Raw genomic sequence first — 10,772 nt, 5'->3', positions numbered from 1 at the left:
GAGAAAGAAGTTCAAAAAATTGGAATGCAAAGTGTTTACCCGCCAAGCCTTCTCATGCACCACGAGGACAATAACTCCTCATTTGTCAGGTAACATTAAAGGTAAGTATTTAACTCTTCACTATACCAATATGAATATGATGTTGAAATGAATATGTAGATTGGAAAATTGATTAGAGGATCATTTATTAAATTTGGAATAGAGTTATTCATTGTTTGACATAATTAGTTATTTGACAAGAAAATAATATATTATAAAGATATATATATCAAAATATGTGTATAAGAGATTAAATATATAATAATATATATACATGTAAAATATAGATTTAATCATTCTTAATGATTTAAAATTATTATGCATCATTTGGTTTATGATTGAAAGAAAAAAATTAATTTGGCATATTGTATATCATGATTATAGATATATGCACATAATGTATTGTGAAATGTGTCTAATCTATTTTGTGCATAAATTGAAAGTATAAAAGTATTAGTGAACTAGAAGAAAATCTCGTTGTGTATCAGTTCATAATGGATAGGGAGTGTGCACAGGGGAAGGAGTAAATCGGTCACATTGGGCCAAGAAAATCCCAATATAGATTTTAAGATCTGAGGGAGCCCCAAGCTGAGCGTGTCCAGATTTGAGCAGTAGTAAACCTCCCATCCATAATGAAACTAAAATATGTACTTAGTGGGTAGGAAGTGTGCACAGGGGGAGGAGTAAATCGGTCACGTTGGGGCGAAAGAATCCCAATATGGATTTTAAAATCTGAGGGAGCCTCAAGCTGAGTGTGTCCAAACTTAAGCAACAGTAAACCTTCCATCCATAATTAAAATAAACATGTTCCTAGTCGGTAGGGAGTGTGCACAGGGGGAGGAGTAAATCGGTCGCATTGGGGCAAAATGAATCCCAATATGGACTAAGGTCTGAGGGAGCCCCAAGTTGAGCGTGTCCAAACTCAGAGTTAAAGTAAATCTACCATCCACTATGGAATTATACACCCTATTATAGTACTAGAAAATATGCATCTTCATTCTAACTTTTTATTTCAAGACAGGAGAAAGGAGCACGACATTCACAATCAAAGTGGTAAAACATTTTCCTTACCTTTTTCTTATTTTAATTTGTAAGCTAGATTATAACATGTATGCTATGTGTCTACATCATGTCTTCATGCATTAATATTTCTACTTCGTGTCTTCATGCATTCATGTCTACCTCCTATTTGCATCACGTCTTCATGCATTAATGTCTCTACTTTGTGTCTTTATTCATAGTTATTGTACATGTTATTATATACTAACATGTCTCCTTGCAAGTGCCTAACACATATGCAAAAAAGAGAATGAATCTAGACTATGAATTAATAAAGATCAAATCAATTGCTTGAGGACAAGCAAATTCGAGGGGGGAGGACTGTGATATCCCCATTTTAGCATATAATTTAAATAACAAATAAATATTATATATAAAGTAATATTAATAGTGATATTAAAATAATAATATTTTATAAAGTAATATTATATTATAATCATATAATGATATCATATATATCATATAATAATAATAATCTAATATAATTAAGATTAAGATATATTTTAGTTTAGCAACGTGCTATATTAATAAAGTATTATAATCTAATAATAAATATAGTTGATATATTATTAAATTAATATATATTATAATATAAATATAAATATAATATATTTTAATACAAACTAAGCTTATAAATATATAATTAATATAATTATATTATTATAAATATAATATAATTATTTTGAAGGGACGCGACTCTTACATTTAAATTTATATATACATAATAGTAACATTGCTGCAAGGATCATTAGGAAGAAAAAATGGAAATATAAGTAATGTCCCTTCTTAGGATATTAAGATTTAAAAACCCAACAGTTTATATATACATAATAGTAACATTGCTGCAAGGATCATCAGGAAGAAAAAATGGAAATATAAGTAATTTCCCTTCTTAGAATATTAGTTGGGTTTTTAAATCCTAATATCCTAAGAAGGGACATTACTTATATTTCCATTTTTTCTTCCTAATGATCCTTGCAACAATGTTACTATTATGTATATATAAATTTTATAGTGTAAGAGTCGCGTCCCTTCAAAATAATTATATTATATTTATAATAATATAATTATATTAATTATATATTTATAAGCTTAGTTTGTATTAAAATATATTATATTTATATTTAAATTATAATATATATTAATTTAATAATATATCAACTATATTTATTATTAGATTATAATACTTTATTAATATAGCACGTTGCTAAATTAAAATATATCTTAATCTTAATTATATTAGATTATTATTATTATTATATGATATATATGATATCATTATATGATTATAATATAATATTACTTTATAAAATATTATTATTTTAATATCACTATTAATATTACTTTATATATAATATTTATTTATTATTTAAATTATATACTAAAATGGGGATATCACACAAGTGAAGATAGTTCTTTGCTCCACCTGAGGATGATTTTTGTGCTTTATCAACATGTTTTTTCTCACTCCCCTGGGTTTGGCAGAAGCTTGAACTTTAGAAAAGATGATGAAGAAACTACCTTCTCAGTAAAAATTGAGGAAATTAGTTTTGAGCCCATACAGGAAAACCCCCCTTCTGTAGGGAAAAATTAAAAAGGTTCTAATAGCCCTAACACCAAGAATACTCAAGACCTCTCCCTTGAGGAGTCCCTCAAAGAAATCCTAACCAAAAGGAAGATATTTTCTCCACATATTGAAGCCTGGGTTCCACCCCTAAATGTAGAAGAATGGTTGGAGAGATTATTGATGTGGATAAATAGGGGTCTGAGAATGAGTTGGGTGTTGATATGTGGTGAATGATTAGGGAAGTATTGTACACTTGTAAATCGTTTCCCAAGGTTGACTCATCAAGTGTTTTTAGGTTAATTTTTTTAGACAAAATAATCTAGTCATAATTTTGTAAGTGGCAAAAAGCTTCTATAAAATGGCTTAGGGTTAGAGATTTCATTATATGTGGTGCTATAGTAGCTTTTTGCAGTAGTATTGAGTTGTAAGGGATTGGAGATTATAATCAGGTTGTAATTATTGAATAATAAGAATACTGGACTTGTTGTTTGATGGACGTAGCCCAGTGATTGGGTGAACCATATTAAATCTTTGTGTCTTGAGTTCTACTATTTGTGCTTTATTATTTTCTAATATTAGTTATATATGTATGTAATTATTATTTATGTCTCTTTAAATCTTGACAAGTGGTATCCGAGGGAGGTTGTTTTAGTTATCCTCTATAGGAAGGTCTCATGGTTTAGTGGAAGCAATGACAAAATAGGGTAAGCTAAAGGTTGAGAAGTTTAACAGGTAGAACTTTCAGTTATGGAAAATGCAAATGGAGGACTATCTTTATCAGAAGGGTCTATAATGGCCATTGGGAGGAAAGTCCAAGAAAGATGCAAACATGACATAAGAGGATTGGGATATTCTAGATAGAAAGGCTCTTGGAAGTATTTGTTTGTGCCTGGCAAAATTGGTGGCATTTAATATTATGAAAGCAAAGAAGATAGAAGAGTTGATGCAAACCCTAGCAAAGTTGTACAAAAAGCCTTCCACTTCAACGAAGGTGTTTCTCATGAGGCATTTATTTAACATGAAGATGGTAGAAGGTGGATCTATTGCAGACCATTTAAATGAATTTAATACAATTATCAATCAGTTATTTTATGTAAATGCCAATTATTTTGTCTTAACAAGTGTACAATACTTCCTTGATCAATCACCACATTTCAACAATCTCTCACTTGGGGATTGATTAGGCTCCACACTAAACTTGCAGTTGTTAAAATGACTTCTATTCATATTATTTTAAGTATTTTAGCTACCAAAGATTTGTATTTAGAGAAGCTTGATGTTAAAAAACTTGTATTCATGGTGATTTGGATGAAGAAATATATATAAAACAACCACAAAGAATTAAGGTCAAAGGTAAGGAAAATTTAGTGTGCAGATTGAAGAAAAGTTTATGTGGCTTGAAGCAAGCACCTCAACAATGGTATCTTAAGTCTGATAGTTTTATACATGAGCATGGATAGTCTAGGTGTCATTCATACCCTTATTTATATTTTAATAGGTTCAATGAAGACAACTAAATTATACTTAGTTTATATGTTGATGATATGCATGTAGCTAGCTCTAACATGGATTACATTAAGGGGTTGAAATAATAGTTAGCACATTTATTTTCTATGAAGGATTTGGGGCCAACAATACAAATCCTTGGTATGGAAATTTGTAGAGATGAGAAAAATAGGAAATTGACTCTTTCTTAGGCTGATTAAATTGAGAAGGTGTTGCAAAATTTCTCTATGAAGAATGCCAAAGGTGTAAGCACACCTTTGCTTGGTCACTTGAAATTGACTAAGGAGATGTGTCCAAAGACACAAGCAAACGAGGATAAAATATCCAAGGTACCTTATGCTTCAGTTGTAGGAAGTTTGATGTATGCTATAGTATGTACTAGGCCAGGTATTACACATGTAATGAGATATATTAGTAGGTATATGAGTCATCCTGCAATTGAGAATTGGAATGTAGTTAATATGATTCTTTGATATTTTAAGAGGAACATCTAGTAAATGTTTACATTTTGGGTGCTCAACGACTAATTTACAAGGCTATGTTGACTCAGATTTGGAAAGGTATCTTGATACTAGGTGGAGTACTATAGGATATGTATTTACTATTTGTGGGAGAACAATAAGTTGAGTTTCTCAATTATAGAAGGTAAATGTTTTACCCACTATTGACTCTATCTTAGGCTGATTATATTGAGAAGGTGTTGCAACATTTCTCTATGGAGAATGCCAAAGTTGTTAGTAGATCTTTTCTTGGTCACTTGAAATCGACTAAGGAGATGTGTCCAAAGACACAAGAAGATGAGGATAAAATGTCCAAGGCACCTTATGCTTTAGCTATAGGAAGTTTAATGTATGCTATAGTATGTACTAGGCCAGATATTTCAAAAGTAATGATAATCATTAATAGGTATATGAGTCATCTTTACATTGAGCATTAGAATGTTGCTAATAGGATTCTTAGATATTTGAGAGGAACATCTAGTAAATATTTACGTCTTGGGTGCTCTACTACTAATTTACAAGGCTATGTTGATTCAAATTTGGCAAGGGATCTTGATACCAGGTGGACTGCTATAGGATATGTATCTACTATTTATGGGAGAACAATAAGTTGTGTTTCTCGATTACAGAAGGTGTATGCTTTATCCACTACAAACGCAGCCAAGGAGATGATATGTCTTAAATTATTCATAGAAGAAGTGGGACACTTAGAGAAGGACAATTATTTGTTTAAAGATAGCTAGAGTGTCATTCATGTTGCTAAAGTTTTTGATCTACATTCAAATACAAAATGCATATAGTTGTGATACCATTTCATTCGATTAGTTTTGGATGATAAAAATTTAAAGCTAGACAAGATACATACAAATGATATTCTAGTAGATATGTTTAAAAAGGTAGTGATAAGGGAGAAGATGAACTCCTCTTCAACTTTAGTTGATCTTCTAGATTGAATAGAATAAAGGAACAACTAAGCCCAAGGTAATTTGATCTAGTGAGAGCCTCATGCAGTAGCAATATTGCTACAACACTAGTTTGCAAGTGGGAGGAGGTTTAATATGGATCCTAATTAGTCCCCAAGTGTGAGATTGTTGATATGTGGTGATTGATCAAGGAAGTATTGTACACTATTAGAAAGGAATGTTCTTGGATTCATTATATGCAGAAGAAAGATGAAAAGAACTAGGAGGATCCAACAAGGACAACCAGAAGGATGACCAAGGCACGAGTAAAATCACTAATTAGATGGAGGATCTCAACTAGTTGACAAAAGTGGGAGACCATCAAGAAGGCCTGATAAGTTTGTTGTATTATGGTCTTATTTATTTTTGTCTCTAGTTTTACGAATTATCCCCATTTTAATGGTTTTAGGAACTTATGTTTAAGGTTTATGTTCTATTACTGCTCAATAAGCTCCATTGTTTAAACTTTATGTTTATCTGGGATAATTTATACTCTATTACTACTTAGATTAGTTAGCTTGTTCAAGTTCTATGTTTTTTTTGATAATTTTTTTCATGAAAGGTTTTGGTTACTATGATGCCCTATGTCACTCTATCATGTTGCTTGGTTGTAATTGCATAGGGCATTGCTATCAATTATGATTTTTGTTATTTTCTAAGTTTAGGGGCCTTCCCTTGCCTTCATTATCAAATACATCATCAAGATGTACTCCTCTTCACTAGATTGGCTCAACAACTTTAAGTCTAGCTACAACCTGTCCCAACATGTCCATAATAGCATTATCTATAATTCCTCTATCTCAATTTTTTTGACAATAGTTCCTACAAGAAGTATAACTCTTTGCAAGTTATAGGCTAGAAGCTTAGTCTACCACCCTACAACTAATCCAAACAAGGTTCTCCATGATCACCAAACTCCAAAATGAAGAAAACCTTCACTCTGATACCACATGACACAAGGGAGGGTGGGTAGAATGAACCCAAGGAACACTCACCAACCAACCTTGTTGGAATTACACACAGAAGCCAACACAAATATGAAAGAAACACCAATTTATATAGAATCTAATACATATATACTAAGAAAATCTTGTTTACATGTTCCATGATAAAGCCTACCCATTTTCATCCATGTACATTGAAATTACAATCAACAAGCTTAGAAGCTCAAGTTTACATACCCAAATTCACATTGTCTATCTTCTACTTACTTGATCAATGCTTCATTGTCACTACTCTAGTCATAAATCTCTAATATATAGCCATGAGGACCACAAGTTGGCCTAATAGATACAATTATACTAATTATAGGTTCTATCCCAAAGGGGAAATCAATGACCACACAATTAAGAAAATTAACATCCATGGGATCAAAGATAGGTCCACATGAGATCCAAGAAGAGATCCCTAAGGCCACAGAAAGCCCTGATATCACAAAAACCTCACAAAAGAAAATAACCACACGTTACTCAATATGCTAGGAAATGAACATGCTACCAACAAAGAGAAAGGATAAATCTTGGATGAGATAAAGTGAAGTATTGCAAACACAAGAGAGTAATCCACAATAGATCCTCATCAAGTAACCAACTATGTGAAAAGAGCTAACATGAACAACAAAGGCTATTCCATGAACAATAGAGTGTAACAATAAATAAGAAATATTTTTGGTTGATGCAAGATTGCAAAAGAACACAAGATGTTCATGTATCAAGAATAATAATAAAAGTTCTATTGTGACTATTAGAATACTTATATATTTATCCTTAGAACCAGACATGTTTCAACATTTTAGCTACGTTACTTATTTGTTTTAATCATTGTTCATAATAAGTGAATTGTAGTTTACATAACACTAATAGGATATATTTTTACTATACATGCCTCTTAAGCTCATGTACTCATCAAAGTACTACCTTTGTACACTTGTAATTGTATGTTCATAATTTAGTTTCTTGTGTTATGTTATGTCCATATAATATAAAATAAACTCATTGGGTAACTCTTTAACCACTCGTGTTAATTTACTTTAGTCACTTCTCATAAAATGTTAATTTTTCTAAGCCTCTCTAACTATGTTTGATCTTCCTAATTCCCATTCGGTGAATCTATAACATATTCATGCACACAAAAAATTGGAGAAGAAGGTTAACTAAAGGGGGTTGCCTTAGTCAAACCCATGTTTAGGAATGAACGTTGAAAATCAAAGGAACTTGTAGGAGGATAGAAAAAATAGGAACCAAATATGAGTTGTAAACCACCTTATGTAATACCCACCCCTTTTTGCTATCATTATGTATTCTCTGTCAAGCTCTATTTGAGTCTCTTGCGAACATGTTAGCACTTAAGTAATATTTGAATGCAGATACTTCTATATGTAAATGTAATTATTTTTATTAATGATACCATATGTATGTCTTTAAATGATGATTATTGTATCGTCATGATGATAACAATGTGGTGTTATTTGTATTCATGAATTTTTATGGTACTTACCCCATACTCGCATGTGTATGGTATGCGTGTTTGTTTTATATTTTTTTCTGATGTGGTTAGGGGAGGGAGGTATAGTCACTTGCTAGTCAAGATTTATACTATGTACCACTCCCCACAATTGCTTATCTAGCTTAGATATATATGCACATGTACATGCTCATCTTTTATACAAGTTTGCAAGTACTGAGCATAGACTTCCCTGAATTGCTAGGATGAGCATGCCCTATCATAATAATTCAATGGTAAGAATGAAGAGATAATGTTCAAGTTTAATCCCAACCTTAGCCTAATTACTTGTTCCAAGAAGGAGGACATGTATTTGACTACATAACATTTTTAAACCCATGAGTTTATCTTTGCATGTGTTGTTTGATTTTGGCTTTGGTTGGTCGTGCTTATGTTGCCTTAATATGATTTTGGCTATGTGATTTACTTGGTAAATAATTTAATTATGTCCTTTGAATTAATCTTATTATATTAAAAATATTAAATATTATTTGATTAAAAGGAAAATAAAAAGAATATATTTTAAAAATTAAAAAGATCTTTCAGTATGCATGTAAGAATCAAACAATTAAAATATTTATATTTTAATGAAGCAAATGACTTTTAGAAAATTAGGGAATAGAAACCCTAGTTAGGGTTATGACTCTTTATTAGAGGGTATGTAGTTCATATTTTGACATACAAGTTTTGGGAGAGCAATTTGGGAGTTGAAGTTGAAGATTTATTGAAAGCTTAATAGTATTTGGATTGCATGTATTCACAAGATTGTCCAAAATGTCAGTTGTCATATTGATGTAGGGTTTGAGCACTCCCTTGTAGAAATTATTTTAGAATATTTGTCTACGTTGTGTCTATCGTATTGCTGAAATTTATTTGTTGGAATTTATGAAATGAAATATGTAGAACAAATCCAATTTTCAATTAGGAAATAGAATTTGGTTCATCTGTTGTTTGAAAACCGTTGTTAAATATAAATCGTACAATTATACTGCTTAAAAAACTTAGATCTGAGTAACTTATGAAAATTCAACATTAAATTTTAGAGAAAAATGATTATTATCAGCTAGGGTTTGAAAAAAAATATTTGAAAACTTCAACAAAAACATCTGTAAAGATTTATTAAATAAAATGTATATATTCCTCACATTTAAATATAATTATTGGTTGAAAATCTTTTTTAAAAATAGATACATTCAAGATAGAAATCTAAGTATATTATCCTTGCATGTTTTAAAAGATCATAAACATGTAAAAATAATAATTGCATGCTTATTATTATTTTTAATATATAATTTAATTTTCGTATTTATTAAAAAAATATTTTTGATTATTATTTATCAATTTAAAAAAAAATTCAAACGTTGAATAAAACATTATTTATTAATTTTGAAAATTAAAAAATATTACTCATTTATTTGTAAAGTGGACGTTAGCATTAATGCTTTCTTAAGTCAAATTAAACTATTAGTTGCATATAAGTGATCATATACTTATTAATGTAAGTGGCAAGTTAATAAATATATTTTATCATTTTGTTATATTCTAAGAGAAATTATGGTGGAGTTCACTATATAATCATCTAGTTGTGAATATTTTAGGCAATAAGGTATATGTAGGAACTTTGTTCCTGTAAAATTACTTTTTTGGCTAGAAAGTTGTTCCCGTAAAATTACAGTTTTGTCTCACTCCAACTTTAACTCTCTTTTTTTTTCATATTTATTTAATTAAATTAACTATTATCTACACTTTAACTCTTGTTTTTTCTTATTTATTTACTTATATCCATTTTTAATTCTTGTATTTAATTTATGAATTAATTTATCTATAATTTGAACTCTTATTTTTTTTCTATTTATTTAGAAAATTAATTAGTTGTTGTCTCCACTTTTAACTCATTTTTTCTTTCTTTTTATTTGATTTAAATTTTTTAAATTGATTGAAGTTTTAGTTTTTAAATTATTTTAATTAGTTTAGTTTTTTTTTTACTTCAAATATTAATCTTTAGTTTAGCCAATAGGATATTTGTGGGAGGAGTTCCTATTTTTTTACTATATTTTTAAAATATTTCTCATATAATTTTTTATATTTATTTTTGGAGATTTTTTAAAATAATTATTGTATTCATATATTTAAGTCAATAGACTTTAAATTAGTTTAGTTTTAGTTTTTATAATAATTTTTTTAAGTTCTAGTTTTTAATTTATTTTAATTAGTTCAGTTTTCACTTTAAATATTAATTATGAGTTTAGCGAATAGGATTAGCGATTAGGATATTTGTATGATTGAAGTTTTAGTTTTTAAATTGTTTTAATTTATTTTTATTAATTAGTATAGTTTTTCATTTAAACACTAATTTTTAGTTTAGCAAATATGATATGATATTTGTGGAAGTTATTAGTTTTAAATTTATATTTTAAATATTTCTCTTATTAATTTTTCACATAAAAAAATTATAGAGATTGTTTTTAAATGATTTTTTTCATATATTTAAGTTGGTAGATTTTAAATTAGTTTATTTTTTATTAACAATTTTATTCATATATTTAAGCTAATAGACTTTAAATTAATAAGTAGGAGATATTTTTCCACAACAAGTTAAATTGTGATATTGTTATCAGATTTAACAATGTAGTTTCT

This window comes from Cupressus sempervirens, chromosome 6 (assembly GCF_028749045.1).
Source record: "Cupressus sempervirens isolate cs-2001-9-10 chromosome 6, ASM2874904v1, whole genome shotgun sequence".
Classification (NCBI taxonomy): domain Eukaryota; kingdom Viridiplantae; phylum Streptophyta; class Pinopsida; order Cupressales; family Cupressaceae; genus Cupressus; species Cupressus sempervirens.
The sequence above is the reverse complement of the archived record's forward strand: the minus strand, read 5'-3'. Positions refer to the sequence as shown.